We start from the raw sequence: 15448 nt of genomic DNA, 5'->3' as shown, positions 1-15448 counted from the left end.
TCTGCTTACATATCACAACTAACAAACTTGAAATTCAAGAAACCCTCTGCGATTCTAATAATCATATTTTATCTTTACTGCAAGATTTTCACGCAAACTTTAAAATCCCAAGTGGAGACCCCGTGATCTCGTACAAGCGAGTTAAGATCCGCAGAAGTACATAAACTAACACAAACTTATGCTCTAAAACTTTGAATTTCTTTAGTTAACATAAGAGTAATATTGTCTATTTTTAGCTTTGGAGTTACTGTCGTGTTCGCTGCGGATTATTTTTACTTAACCGGCTACAACGTTAACCTATAGACGAGGTTATTTCATTTAGCAAATAGAAAACGTTTTTTAGTAAAAGGAAAATGATGCCTTTCAACGCCTTTCATATTAAGACTTCCACGGTATTAAGGTTTAGACGTTCCAAGACAGGTTCTTTCCGTAATAGAATTTTTTTGACCACCTTTTAAATTCTTGTAGAATATTATAAAGGTAAAATTTATTTTATACTTTAGATTTCAGAATTATGATATTTTATGGCATACTGACAATTTTAAAACATTAAACTATTTTGTTTTATTAACAATTAAATTTTTAAAACAACTCTCTGACCTTCTATAGTTCAGGGTTTACTTTGTGAATCATCGCTTGTTTTAACGGTAAAGGAAACCTGCATACCTTAGAAATTCTCCAAGAATTTTAAGGGTATGTGAAGTCTGCCAATCCGCACTAGGCCAGCGTGGTGGAACAAGGCCTAATCCCGCTCGATAGTAGAAGAGGTCCTTGCCCAGCAGTGGGACAATATAAAATACAGGGCTGATATTATTATTATAATATTATGGTTTTCTTTGGAAGTTACCGTAAACGCACCTTGGCCAAATCGATACCAGCAATTAACACTACGCTAAATCAATTTCTGGATAATTTCCGTCAGAATGCAAAATTGTTATTTCTTTATCTTTTATAAGCTTACAAAAACTCTTTTTTTTTTGGTATAAAATTAAGAATTCTTGAATTACACAAAACCCTCACTAAGAAAGCTCTAGTATCACATGTATATATATTATTTTCCCTTTAAACGTCTCTCCTGCAAAGTTTTCAAGTTAGAGTAGTGATAATTGCAGCTGTCGAAATTAACAATACAGTATCATAACGGCAATTTTATTGCAGATCCCACCTGGTAAAATCGAAAGCCTAACCCTGAAACTGTCGGTGGTGGATGTGGGACGAGTGGGCAAGGGTAAACAACTGATCGGCCACATCATTCTACCACTAACTGAATTGGAAGGAGTAGCTCCAGACGAAGAACCGCAGCTGTACAAGCTTGACATTGAAAAGGTAATCTATACATATTATCAAAGTCCCCAAAAACTGTCTGTCTGTATGTGATCCATTTTCTCGAAATCTACTAAACGGATTTTTGTACCGTTTTTACTTAAAGATAGTGCAATTCTTGAGGACAGTTTAGGTTAATAGTACGTTACAGTTTTATGTGAATTTACTGAAATATAACGATTACTGTTGAAGAAGTCGTGTGGTTGTAAAAAATCTTGTGGGTCGGGATTTACACGGGAAAAATTTTGTGTCACATTGTTTTTTACGCGGACGAGGTTGCAGTCACAGCTAGTATTGTATAAATTGAATCTTAATAGACAATTAGCGTATGTTTTAGTACGTATTATTATCAATCTGACAATTTCACAGGATCTTCAAGAACCAACATCAGACTTGGGCGAAATACTGGTGTCGTTGCTGTACAATGAAAACTTACATCGACTCACTGTAACCGTGATAGAATCTCGTGGATTAAAGGTAAGAACAACATTTTGACTGCATAAATTGCTAATACTATGACTCTCTCGGTGGTATAGTTATACTGCATGCGAGATACGGCAGTGCCCTGAGGTCCTGGATTCGAATCCCGAGTCGGGAAAAGTGATATTTGAGATTTTCTGCTCAGTGTCAGCTTGGAGTCTCGAATTTGTGCCTGATATGGCAATAGGCTCGCCCCCTGTCACATCATGGGACGGAACACACTTAGTAAAAAGTGGTTGCGCCTCTGCATATCCCTTCGGGGAGAAATGGATGATGTGTGTGAAAATTGTAATTAAATTATGTAAGCTTGGATACTTTAGTTTTAATAATATTGTTTCATTATTAAGGACTTGGTCTATCTTTGACATGAATGTAAAGGAACGCAATTCTCCGTAGACTACACCAACAGGTCACAGGTTAAATAAAACGGTTTTCTAAGGGTGCGGATTTGATTTGAATTTTAAATGAGTTTCACCTTGTTTGTGGAAATTAATTAAAGCATTTCACTTTCGTCCGGCGTCTAAAACTATTTTACAATCTGGTAACCATATTCCAGACTTACGCTCATTAATTAATTGACACTTAACAGTTTCGCTCGTTCTAATTTTACTCTATAATACTCAAATGGACAATGAATTTTACAATCTAGTACCATATTGCGGACGTACACTCATTAATTAAGTCACACTTAACAGTTTCGCTCGTTCTAATTATACTCTATAATATTCAAATGGACAATGAATTTTACAATCTGGTACCATATTGCGGACTCTTACTCATTAATTAAGTGACACTTAACAGTTTCGCTCGTTGTAATTATACTCTATAATACTCAAATGGACAATTAATTTTACAATCTGGTAACCACATTCCAGACTTACACTCATTAATTAAGTGACGCATAATAATTTCGCTTGTTCTAATTAACAGATTTTACGCTACTATACTCAAATGGACAATGAATGAGCAGTTCACACTTGTTAAAACTAAACACAGATACTAACGTTTGAAACCGCGAAATCCATTTTCATTATAAGATAATTTATCATGCAGAGCTAAAGAAAGATCTCAGCAAATATATATACTTGAGTTCTAGCGAAATTCCTATACAAACTAAAAAAAAAAATGTGAATAAATCTCTAACGTAATTTTGCTAAGTAATTAACTTTCTAGATTTTCTTAGGTTTACTGGAAATCTGTCTCAAGAGTAGTATTTAGGACATATATCTAGAACATTCCAGATAGCCTAAAACATTTTATTTTCCTATTATAAACAAGGCAGTGAAAATCTATTTCTTATACTTTCAAAATCATCTTTTCATCCTCAAAAAATAAATTTATACGTGGTAAAACAAAAAGATTCGGTAAATATTATGAAAGGATATGAAATGAAAGCTACAATTACAATAAACATCTTAATGCAAATCGCAATTTTTATTTCCGGAGGCCCAAATGTTTCCTACCCTTACCTAATACCTATTCCGTTCCTTTAGGCCAAGAGCCCATTTATAATTCTTAAGCCTCATTTAGACGTGTTGTAGCATAATTTTTATTGTTAGCAATAATCGTCTTTTGAGTAACTGACAAGACTATACTTCACTGCGAGCATTGTCTAGCCTTCGCACATTTTCAAAGGCGACTTTTTAAGCAATAATTGCGTACGATTATTGCTGGCAATAATTGATATTGCTTTATGCGATATATTGTAAGTCCTTATATAATGGTGAAGATCACTTATTATCTTTATTCTCATTATCAATCCATTCTATAAAAACTTTACTACAGTTTCCATGAGCGAGCGACGCATGAAACTAAAAAGACTTTTGTGTGAAACATATTGTGCTATAATTGGTTTGCTTTCTGATATAGCTTTTTGTTGTTTAACCTAAAATTATAGCCCTTAACACTTACTACATAATGCTTATTTTAATATGTGGGCAGGATTATTTGCATATTAAATACTATTATAAAGGTAGAAATACGAAACAATGTAAAAGAAAAGAAGAACAATTAATGTAGAGTGCTTTAAATAATTAAAATGCGTGAAGCGTAAAAATCTGTAAACAAAATAAATTCGCAGAAGAGAAAAGGTGAACTAGGTCAGGGGTGAACGTGTTGCTAATTGTTTTACTCGTGATCTCTGGAATAATAAATTAAATAATTATTTCGAAGTGTTCGCAATGATGTTGGAAATTGTTTGACCTAGTGGCAGAACATTCACTGTGAACTTGAAGACCTGGTTTCTATAACCAGGTCGGTCACTACCCTCTCGAATTAAGTAATAACTATTGGAATGTAGACATAAACCTTGTGGAACCAAACTTCATGCTATTGCCTGTCAAAATTTCTTCTTCCTTTGTAACTGTCTTTTCATATTATAACTAACTAATAATTATTACAAATCGTATTTTATTTATTACAACAGGTTATGGGCCCAGAATGTCTCATAAAGTAATATAATAATAATAGTGATTCCGGTAATAATCCGTAAAGTTAGTCCGCGATAAATTTTCTGATTTTTAGGTGTTACAAATAAAATTTTGTAACAAAATGGCTACGTCTTTGTATCATGTGCATATAGACAAGCTGTTGGGACGAGAAAATTATAATACGTGGAAATTTGCAGTACAAACGTATTTGCAGCACGAAGACTTGTGGGATTGTATAGAACCTACCGAAAAATGCTCCGCAATTATATCCACGTGCAAAATGCGACGACGGCTAAAGAGGTATGGCAAAATTTACAAAATGCATTTGAGGATTCAGGTTTGACACGAAAAGTTGGGTTACTCCGAGACTTGGTGAATACGACTTTAGAAAGTTGTGCAAGTATAGAAGAGTACGTAAATAAAATAGTAACCACCGCACACAAGTTACGAAATATTGGTTTTAGCGTAGATGACGAATGGCTGGGTACTTTAATGTTGGCGGGTTTGCCAGAGAAATACAAACCTATGATCATGGGGCTTGAGAGCTCGGGTGTAAAGATAAACACTGATTCTATCAAAACAAAGTTACTTCAAGAAGTAAAGGATACTAACGTATCAGTTCTTTACACAACGCAAAATAAATATATCTCCAAGACTTCGAAAAGTACCAAATCGCCTGGTCCCCGTTGCTATAACTGTAATCAATATGGTCATATCAGTAAATTCTGTAAACGAGAAAAAAGGAAAAGTAATGATGAGAAAGGTTTTGCAGCCGTATTTTCTGCAACTCAAGATAAAATAAGCAAAACAACTTGGTTTGTGGACTCTGGTGCATCGCTGCACATGACAAATGTCTCTGTTGGAATGTATAATATCCGGGCACCTCCGATACAACGTATAACGGTAGCCAATAATGCATCGATCACTGTACAGTATATGGGTAGTGTTGATCTGGAACTCGAGAGTAAAGATGGTAACATTAACCGTGTACAGGTCAAAGACATTTTGTATGTCCCCCAATTAAATACTAATTTGTTGTCGGTAAGTCAGCTGGTAAATAATGGTTGTAAGGTTATATTTAACAAAACTGGCTGTGAAATATTCAGTAAACAACAGAAGTTAGTTGCTACTGCCAAGCTTGTAAACAACATGTATAAATTGAATACATATGATGGTAATGCATTTGTTGCAAGCTCTGAAGAAAATAATTTGAATACTTGGCATAGAAGAATGGGACATTTAAATTATAATGATGTTAAGAGATTGCCATTATGTACTGAAGGGGTGAAGTTATTAGATAACAAAGACATAAATAAAATTGTATTCCCTGTGTGAAAGGTAAGCAAACCAAATTTCCTTTCTGTAATGCCGGTTCAAGGGCAACTAAGGCACTGCAAATTGTACATTCAGATTTGTGTGGACCTATGGAAGTTCCTTCTATGGGTGGAGCTAGATATTGTATAACTTTCATTGATGATTTTTCAAGAAAGGTGAATGTTTACTTTCTGAAAAATAAAACAAATATATCAGAGGTTTTAAAGTATACAAAACAGAAATGGAAAATCAGTTAGATTGTAAAATAAAAGTTCTTAGAACTGATAATGGTTTAGAATACATGAATAATGAAATGCCAAAATTTTTATCAGGCTATGGTATCAAGCATCAGACTACAGCACCGTATACACCGGAACAGAATGGGCTGGCGGAACGAATGAACCGCACACTGGTCGAGCGTGCCAAATATATGCTGGAGGATGCTGGATTATCTAAAAAGTTTTGGGCAGAAGCGATGGAGACTGCTGCTCATGTAATTAACCGTTCGCCGACTCGCGTCCTTAACTATGTGACACCACTGGAGAAATTGACAGGTTTGAAACCAAATATTTCTCATCTGAGAATTTTTGGCTGTAAAGCCATGGTGCACGTGCCGAAGGAGAAAAGGCTGAAGTGGGATTCGAAATCCACCGAAATGATATTTCTTGGGTATTGTGAAAATACCAAAGGGTATAGATTAATGGATCCGCATACTCAGAGAGTTACCAAGAGCAGGAATGTCATATTCTTTGAAGATGGTCAGGAAGGTAACAAAGTATTATCACCTGAATTTAAGACTAATACTCCGTTACAAATACCTGTGCCATTAGATGTGACTGCTGAAATTACTGAAAACACACCGACTCCCTGGCACTCCCGCGAACTCGACTGAGGATGATTCTAATTCAATTTTGTGTGAAAGTTTTAATTCGGTGGATCATGACCCAACATATGAACCAAGCACCGATTGCTCATTTGATTCTCCAGAGAAATTTGTAAATCTAAGGCCCAGGACAGGACGCTTAAGGTATAATAATAAAGAGGATGAAGAAGACGATGAAACAAGATATGCAAGTATGGCATCGAATTTAGATCCATTGACAGTGGATGAAGCCTTATCTAGTCCAGAATCCAATCAATGGAAAAAGGCCATGGAAGAAGAATACAAATCATTAGAGAAAAATAACACTTGGGTTTTATGTGATTTACCACCTGGAAAGAAAGCGATATCATGTAAGTGGGTTTTCAAAACAAAAAGGAATGAGATTGGTGAAATAGCAAAGTATAAAGCCAGATTGGTAATTAAAGGTTGTTCCCAAAGAAAAGGATATGATTACAATGAGGTATACTCACCGGTAATTAGATACTCATCCTTGAGATACCTGCTATCATTAGCAGTGAAATATAATTTAGATATAGATCAAATGGATGCCGTATCTACCTTCCTACAGGGGTGATATAGAAGAAAATATATACATGGTTCAACCTCCGAACTTCGAAGTAAACAATACACAGGTATGTTTGTTGAAAAAATCACTTTACGGACTGAAGCAAGCCAGCAGACAATGGAACCAAAAATTAGATAAAACTCTAAAAGAAATTGGTCTGAAACAATCACTACTTGATCCTTGTATTTACTACAAAATAAGAAATGAAGATATAACTTTCGTAGCAGTTTATGTAGATGATATAATTTTGTTAACAAGTCGCCTGGAGACTAAAAATTATATCAAGAATCATTTATCTTCAAAGTTTGAGATGAAAGACTTGGGTGAACTGAAGTATTGTCTTGGTTTGCATATACATAGAGATAGAAATAATGGAATTTTATGTGTAGATCAGAAAAGGTATATAGAGGATATATTGAGTAAATATGGAATGTCAAATTGTAAAACTGTTAGAACACCAATTGATCCCAAAACAAAGTTTAGCAACGATGACGAGAATGGGGATTCAATTGTGGATTCACATCTATATCAGGAGCTTATTGGGTCTCTGTTATATCTATCACAGAGTACACGACCTGACATATCCTATTCTGTAAATACACTCAGCAAATTTAATTCAAAGCCAAAGATGCAGCATTGGATGGCGTTGAAAAGAATATTGCGATATTTGAAGTTGACATTGAATGATACATTAACCTATAAGAAAGATGATAAAGGAATACATGGTTTTTGCGACGCAGACTGGTGTAGCGACGAAATACAGCGAAGATCATGTACCGGCTATATTTTTATTCATCAAGGTGCCGCAATCACATGGAACTCACGTCGTCAACCGAGGGTAGCGCTGTCTACGACCGAAGCTGAATATATGTCTCTTTCAAGCTGCACTCAAGAGGCAATGTGGCTTAAACAGATGCAAGAAGAATTTTGGCCACAATTAGTCAGTGAACCTATAACTATATTGTGTGATAATCAAAGTGCCATTAATCTTGCAGGTACAGTCAACTATCGTTCCAGGACCAAGCATATAGACATACGGCATCACTTTGTTCGTGATAAAGTGCGTTTGAAGAAGATTGTTATTAAGTATGTCCAAACGAGTGAGATGGTCGCTGATGCACTGACCAAAGGCACTCCGCAGCTGAAGCTTGATTATTGTTCTTCAAAAATGGGATTATGTCTAAGGGAGGATATTGGAATGTAGACATAAACCTTGTGGAACCAAACTTCATGCTATTGCCTGTCAAAATTTCTTCTTCCTTTGTAACTGTCTTTTCATATTATAACTAACTAATAATTATTACAAATCGTATTTTATTTATTACAACAATAACATTAGCTCAGATTGCATTCTTCAAACATCTATTCGGCAACAAATCGAAATATATTTCAAATGTATGTACTACGTACTAGATCTAGCACCGATCTGAACTCTCACTGTGTTCAACTGAAGTGTACTGCAATCCGGTATTGCTATGATACTTATACTCTGTTTAAAGCTGTTTAAAGTTTAGTTAGACGACGATTGATGTTTTAGCGCTGCAGCGAACTTTAGTTCGAACTCCAGACTTTGAACAAATAGTTTATATGGACGTTCGTGTCTATAGAATATGCGTCAATATTTAGTCATGTCTATCAATAGAAGTAAAAACCTTCCACATATTCAAAACATATTTTTTTCAACAGCTGGATCCATCATCAAACAAGCGCGAGATGGTAGTGAGAGTGACTCAGGAGCGGGCTTGTCGAGGAGTGCGTGCGAGGCGCACGGCTGCTGTCGAGGTCTCTGACGAGGGTTGCGCCCTGGTGTCCGAATGCTTCCACTTCAGGCTACGAGCTGATGAGCTGCACACTACCAGCGTTACTGTACAGGCGCTGCAACCACACTCCGTGTATGCCAAAGGTTTGTGTTAAGAAGCCATCACAATTATGTCCATTGGTGGTCATTGTCTCAATCAGTCTGTCTAGAAGCATTTCCACTTAGGTGCATTGGAATTATTTTACGTCCATTGGTGGTCATCTCTTCGTTCAGTCAGTCTAGAAGCCAATTCATTTACCATTAGGTGCATAAAATTATTTAACCGTGAACAATTTCTGATTAGCCGAAATAGCTTTTTTACCATAAATTCGAGAAGACTGTCATGTATAAATCTTTGGTTTTTATATTCAAAATTAATTAATTTCGTTTCATTTTGACTTGCCTAAATTATTCTAAAAATAGAAGGAAATACACGGTCATATTATAATAGAATTAAAGTTGCCTAATTTTTAGAGTCACATTTTAGTTCCGGCCGCCATAGTTCAGTCCAGAGCAGCACAGTTCGGTTCCGAACAGCACAGCAACATAATACCATGATATATTTTTACTTCCCGTAATAACAGGGCATTTATATAATTAATTATCTTCCTAGTCATATTAAATCTAAGCTCTAATATAAAATTCCCAATAATTTCCTATTAAGCCTGAAGCAAGTTCTCTAAGCTTAGGATTAAATCTGTGAAACGGTTGCATTAACTGGGTCAACCGATCTAAAGATAGAAATAGATAAAGTTTTGTTTTGCGTGTCTTCGTCAAATAAATATTCTGTACTATAATCTATAAAGTTGCAAAGAATTACCAACACTTTATGAAGATAACCTAGAATTTAGGTCCTAGATTCTAGTTATCACGTCATTCGAAAGTTAGGGTGTCTAGACTGTTTTGTTGAATAAGTACTTAGTTTCAAACAAGCTTACTTTGCATTTCGACTATTGGATTACAAGTTTACGTGGATTTTTTTACATATAAACAAAAAGTTTTCGAAGTAATTTCTGAAAGACTGTACAAGAAAACAGCGCAATAAAAATTTAACGCTAAAAGGAATAATGGATTGAAATTATAACTTAAAACAGACTTCACTTTACCTGATGTTGTTGTATCATTATCTGCAAATATTAGAAAACACATAATAAAATATTTATCCCCTTATCCGTAGATGTTATTTATCTAAGAACGGAGCATTGCTGTGATAACAAGTCTGTTTCTCAGTGCTGACGGCACAACAGCCTTCGCAGTACGTAGACATAGGGCCGTTGTGATTGGCTAATATTGAGATACAACTTTAATCTAGCTGGCTGTCAGATAAAAAAGCTGGAAAACAGACTTGTTGTCACAGCAATGCTCCGTCCTTAGATAAATAACGTTTATGAATACGGGGGTTAGTGTACACACGAAGGATTTATCCTTACATAGTATAAAACAAAGTCTTCCTGCCACGTCTGTGTGTCTGAACGCTATAAACACAAAACCTACCAAACTGATTTTGATAAAATTTGATACAGAGATATTTGGATTTCCGGGAATCGACATAAGCTATATCCCGGCAAAATATTATATAGTGCGACTTTTCTCCTGGAAGACGCACACGCAAGCGAAGCCGCAAACAAAAGCTAGTTAAATATGTGACAAACAAAACTGATTTGATAACTCACTGACAAATGTTTATGAATTCATAAATAATTTGTCAAATCCACCGATGTCATGACATTTCGCCTCACCTCATTACCGTTTCACTAAATGTAATTAAGTAGTAATACAGAACATTACACTAACGAGGTGGAAACCGTCACAAAATTTACATTTTACTCCCGGAAGTGTTTCGAGTGATTAATCAATGTAGATTCTGAAACCTTGGCGTTTTTGCTTTGAAAACGTTAAGTACACGTCAAGGAATACGAATTTTAAATTTGTATAGGAATTGAGATTCAGTTTAACCTTGAGGAGTTGTTGCATTTATGTGTTAGTATAATACCATTTTGAGGGTGGAAAATAATGTGGAAATATTACCACTTAGATTACACGTACTTCATATACGCACGAGTACTGTAGAAGCTGTCGGTATTATATCCTTCAGTACTATATAGATCTTTATTTAACCACCATCAAAATACATTACCAGCATTTTTTAACCACAATCAGATTTTTTATTTAAGTTATCTGTTCTTTTTTTTATCCTCATTATGTGTCAAAACACAATCAAAACTGCCAACCCTAGATAAAATTTTCCAGAGAGCCAGATTGTTTAACAGTAATTTGTTGCAGATCGCTTGCTGGGCAAATTTGTCCTGGGCTCGTACATGTTTGCCCGGGGGCGGGCCCTACAGCACTGGAACTCTGCCCTGGCGTCACCGATGGAACAGGTTAAACAATGGCATCCGCTTACAAATTAAATATCGGCCAAACTATGTATTCACGGAAGCAATTGCCAAAGATCTGTGTTAATCGAATTTGGAGGCTTTTTGCTTTAATATACGACTTCTATTATGTTCGTGGTACATTGGGAATGCGTTAATAAAAATAATTATGATAATACATTTTAAATGCTAAATATTCTGGATTTGTGGTGATTGGAAATGTTTTTTATTGGAAGAACCGATATAGTTCATAAACATATATAATCAAAAACGTAGTTCAATATTCATAATCGATCTAAAAATAAATATTACAATTGTTGAATTAATCGCTTGTGTACTTAATATTTCAAACGTATTCCATTTATCAAACAAAATGTTTCAAATTTAATATTTATTAAACGATGTTATAAAAACCCTTTATAAATATTTGTCTACTGCTTCCGTGGGTAATATTATATTATTCTTCTGAATGTATACCCGTAACATCTTAGCGATGGATGATTTTGACAGCCTCTCGTAACTCCTAAGTCACATTATATTTAAACGAAAACCTTTTTCTTTTAAAAAGATTCCTTGTTTATTTATAAAGCAAAGATGAATAGGAAAAGCTGTTTAAGAGAGTTTGTGTTCAGGTCACGTAAACTTTGAATTTGTTATAAATATCCTCACTACAGCGCTTTGAGAACGCTTGAAGTTTTAAAATTTTAGAGGGAAAGTATCTTTCCTGGTTACTTTTAAATCAGCTTAATAATGTATTTGAATCCTATTTTGAGCATGCTCTTTTAAACTACAAAGAAATTATACAACTATAACCATAGGCCATAGTGGCTCACGTAAGTATGTCGCGTTTCGGTATCGGCCTGTGTATATCCGGTTCTAACAGGCCGGCATAATTGTGACTGTGTGTGAATTTGAGGGGTTATTACCTCTCGTCGACATTCTATTGGACCCCCCTCTACTTACCATCAGGGGCAGGAGGATCACTAAGCTGTGCTTTTATATAAAAAAAACTATATTCCGACTCTAGCACATTTTTTCACGCAAAATGAATAATAATCTCGTCTGTAATGCTAATCAAAATACTTTAGCAAAAACAGTATTTTATAATTAAAATTTTTTGTTTATATTAATAAATTTAATAAAATTTACATTTAAACATAACGCACAAGGTTTGTAGATCAAATATTTGACTTACGAGAAGCTATCAAAAACATACTTCAATCATTTACTTGTAGTTATAACTTATTATGATACCCTATGATATATGATGCAAGGTATATATGTACATATCTGTAGTCATTTGATTTAATACCTCCTTCGTTTCCTAAATTAAATCACAAATACTTAAAAATTCCCTGATATTTTTGTAATTTCGATTTACACACGATTTCAGATATAAATATAATATTGTAGCTTATAATGTTTATCCAGTTTCACTAATTAGTATTGTTTTGCAATTAATTTAATTAACTCAAAACCGCTTTTACTACACTGATATTAAAGTTAAAATTTTAAATATTCATATTCTCGAACAATTAATTGCTCATAGATAATTTTATGAAAATAAGTATAATAATCAAATATTTCAACATCAATACTCGTTTGTTAAATTGATATGATATTTATGAATGTTTAACGTAAAATATTGCCAATATACACTATATGTAGTAGATTTATTTCGAAAATGTGCAAATGTGATCATTCAAATAAAATGATTCGACGTCGAGACGGCGTGAAATTTGTATTTTTATTTTTTTCACTTCGAAAATTACCTTACCTTACTGTTTTCACTGTTTTTATTATTAAGTTTAACTGTATACATATATGATGTCTGTACGTCACATGAGCTACTAAATGAAAATCAGTGCTGCCGTACTGCATAGGTGGTTATCAGTATATAAATGAACGGGAGACCTATTCTTGGTGTAATAATTGCTTATTTTATTAAGGATTTTTGGTTTTAATTTTTTTTGTTTCAACTATAAACTTCTTTCTTTCTTATAATCTACATATTATTTATACACCATAGGAAAAAATTATCAATCTTAATACATTTACAACAAAACGCAAAGAAATACGAATCGCTCTTCTCATGGTTACATGCCTGAGACGTGACGTAACGGCCCGTAAACAGAATAATTACTATTTAAAACCTTCAATCACCCATCTGAAACATACAAGGCAATATAACTATTAAACGTTTTATCATGCTCTGTAATTAATTTGGCAACTACGACTACGGCCCCCTAACCTAAATACAATAGTACTTACTTATTAATGCTTGCCAGAAATATACAATACCCAAGGGGATTCTCATACAGGTCTACTCATTTCTATTTACTAATTTGCATCACAAAAGACGCAGGTATTTTAATACAGTCGACCTTCGATCATGTATAGTTGATTGAAGCAGTCGACATTCTATTGGACTCTACTCCAATTACCATCAGGTGCAGTGGGATGATTTAGCCGTGTACATATAAAAAAGACTCATGTTTATATAATACTTCAATCTACTAATTGTGATTTCCTAAGGGTAAACTTTAACTAAGCCGAACCACGCACAAAAGGTCATGGTTTTATAAATGAGTACATAGTCATATAATTTATAAATATTAATAAAATAGTGGAAATTAGGTAAGCAAACTAATTATAGAATATAATGGAACGACTTTAAAAATAATATAATCAGTAAAGAGTTACTATGACAAGAGTCAGTGTGTATGAGCTAGTTGTTTGGCAAGATGTATGTGGAGTGGAATGTTGTGAATGTAAGATGAGAGTGTGTTGTGTTGAGTGGTAAACGAATATAACATTTTACGTTTTAACATATAGGCACTGGCTGTTGCTGGCGGCTCTGCTCTTATAAAATACAAGTCGTAGTATTATTAGTAGTAGTATGTTTTAAATTATAAAAGTCTGTTTCTGTCAAGCAGCAGTGTGTAGTCACTTTTGTGTTCCGGTTTGAAGAACATTGTAGCCAGTGTAACTACAGGACATAATAAGATTTCACATCTCATGTCTCAGGATGGCGAGCGTTGTGGATACTTTGTAATTCAAACTGTTGGATGGTGTTTCTACTGTTTATGGGCGGTCGCGTCGCTTACCATCAGGCGAACGGCAATCTCGTCTCGTCCTTCAAAGCAATAAAAAAAGTCCCACTATGTTCTTGAGATCAAAAAAAATCGATATTATAGTCTATAAGTACACCAAATTTCATTCATTTATACATAAATGCTTGAAGAAAAACCTTTGTACCAATTTTTAAGCACATTGCGCACACAGAGGAATGTGTGTAGATGTGATCTAATTAAGGTTTCTGTAGGATAGTGCAGAGAAATAAAATACTTATCTACAATTTACAAATATATTTAATTCAATTTAAGGCGATACCTCAAGGTCCATTTTCATACATTTTGTTTCACCTTTAATCTGGGTAACTAAACAAGTATTGGCAAGTAAAGAATTTAAATTCACGTCTAGTTAGTGATTAGTTCTCGCAGTTGAAAGAAAAACGTAAAAATAATTAATAATCATGGATATTTCTGCCTTTAAAATTTCGTCATATTAAATTTTAAAGGCCTTAACGGTCAAATTTTAACCTCTAGACGACTACTAGTATTTATAAATGAGATGTAAAACATTTGCTAAAATTGTCTTATAAACAGCGGCTTTACTACAGCCTCGTACAAGATAATTCGTTTAAGAAGCCGCTACCGAGCACGAAGGGTCAATAGGTTAACCCGTAAGGATTAGTTTACGACGTAATCGATACTCCGGTCGGAAGGTAAGCCTCGTCCTTTTATGTACAGTTTTATAGTGAAGATTGACCTTTCGGACTAATTTATAGCTGTAAACGCAATTTCAAGCGAAAATCAACCTTAATATCAGGAGGTGGTGTGGGTGCTGACATGTTTGGTTGTGTCTTTAATTTAAACCGTATACTATAGCAGTGGCAAAGGGAATTTTCCAAAAGAGAACCCGACATACATGTAGGTACTACTAATATGCATAAATGTGGTTTGCATATCATTTCTATGATAATTAGATTTTATTTAAGTTACGAAAGGGAAGCCGGCAGGAATCGGGTTATAAATGTTTTATAATTATGTTAACCTTTCGCCACTGCTTTTTGGACAGTGAAGTTAGTTGCTATTTATAAATTTGGATACCCTATGGCCTCTAACATTGCACACTTAGGAAACATAAGATCTTCCATGCACGAAGGAACATTTATCGCGGCCCTAAGCACGCGGTACAATGTTAATAGGTACATCTTGT

The 15448-nt window shown here is 34.5% G+C and overlaps 1 pseudogene; it reads left to right on the top strand.

Moving 5' to 3' along the window:
- LOC119188941 overlaps nt 1-12642 on the top strand; it is a 92725-nt pseudogene extending 80083 nt beyond the window's left edge.
- Nucleotides 12643-15448: the final 2806 nt, after the last annotated feature.

The sequence above is a fragment of the Manduca sexta genome, chromosome 10 (genome assembly GCF_014839805.1).
Source record: "Manduca sexta isolate Smith_Timp_Sample1 chromosome 10, JHU_Msex_v1.0, whole genome shotgun sequence".
In the NCBI taxonomy this organism is placed as follows: domain Eukaryota; kingdom Metazoa; phylum Arthropoda; class Insecta; order Lepidoptera; family Sphingidae; genus Manduca; species Manduca sexta.
The sequence above is the reverse complement of the archived record's forward strand: the minus strand, read 5'-3'. Positions and strand labels throughout refer to the sequence as shown.